Below are 1204 nucleotides of genomic sequence, written 5' to 3'. Positions count from 1 at the left end.
AAAAAAAAAAAAAAAAAAAAAAAAAAAAAGCCAGCCCAGAGAAGATGTTTGCCACCACCAATAGCACCTTATTATTGCCAGGTGTCACAACAGCAGTAAGGAAGTGAACAAATGTCTACCTGAAACTTATTTGAGATCCTGCTTCTCAGCACATTTGCAGTGACCTATCTCTACAGTACACTGATATTCTAATTTTTTTTAATGGGGCTCCTATGTATATCTTCTGTAGGAAACGGATTCTAGCATCAGCCGGCTGGTTCATCGTTGAGAAATCATTGAGAAATATAGGTATATTTTGAGACTCATATCTCAAAAAACAAAAAACAAACAAAAACCCCCACTCTCTTCCATGCTAGACTTTTCAGGAAACTTTTCACTGAAGGCAGGGAACAGTATGACTACTACTGCCTGCTGGTCACTACCATTTTTATTACATCAAACCGTAGTCAGGCCTTAGGTTTGTACAGCGTGATATGTAACTACTAGTGCCTAGGCAAACCAGAAGGGGAGGTACTTGTCTAGAAAGGACCAGCAGAGATAGGATTTAAGCAGTTTGTGGAGAAATCTGGAGCAGTAATAGGTGGAGGTTTGTAGATATGCATGGTAAGAGTAAGCTGCACTTAGAGAAAAAAGTGATTCCGTGCTTTTTCATCCGCAGCAGAAATGAAGTAAAATATACTAAACATAAGGCTTTCTGTCCTATAAGGAACCACAGAATACTTCAGGCTGGAAGGGACCTCAAGAGCTVAAGGCAGGCTCAGCTCTGAGCTCAGAGCGAGTTGCTTCAGACTTTATCCAGTCAGCTCTCAAAAACYTCCAGCGATGCAGACTGCCCAGCCTCTCCGGGCAGCCAGCTCCACTGCTTGTCCCTCCTCATGGAGAGAGGGGAAAAAAAAGAAAAAAAAAAGGAAAAAAAAAAAAAAAAAAGCTTTCCCTTGTGTCTAGGAAAGGAAACGCATCCAAAAAAAAAAAAAAAAGCCTTAAGGAAGTACAATACTATCTTAAAAAAGGAAGCGGGGGTGACAGCGACTGCCAAAGCTCGGAAGCGCTGCACGAGCGGCCTAAAAAACGACTCATAAAAAAAGAAAGAAAAGAAAGAAAGAAAAGGGAAAAAAAAMCCCAAAGCAGCCTCTCCGTACGAATCTCGCCCCGTTCACCTCCTTCAGGCAGCCGTTACCGCCGAGGGGAACGGCCGCGCTACGCG

At 42.6% G+C, this 1204-nt stretch overlaps 1 protein-coding gene across 1 annotated transcript in view; it reads right to left on the bottom strand.

Moving 5' to 3' along the window:
- The window catches only part of MTERF2 (mitochondrial transcription termination factor 2), a 5437-nt gene extending 4495 nt beyond the window's left edge, over positions 1-942 (bottom strand). Inside the window, exon 1 of the mRNA XM_085321644.1 lies at positions 120-942. The gene's annotated coding sequence lies outside the window, so the exon portion shown is untranslated. The remainder of the gene's footprint in view (positions 1-119) is intronic.
- Positions 943-1204: the final 262 nt, after the last annotated feature.

Source organism: Rhea americana, unplaced genomic scaffold, assembly GCF_003343005.1.
Source record: "Rhea americana isolate MKP2758 unplaced genomic scaffold, rheAme1 scaffold_70, whole genome shotgun sequence".
In the NCBI taxonomy this organism is placed as follows: domain Eukaryota; kingdom Metazoa; phylum Chordata; class Aves; order Rheiformes; family Rheidae; genus Rhea; species Rhea americana.
This window is presented reverse-complemented; position numbering and strand designations above follow the sequence as displayed.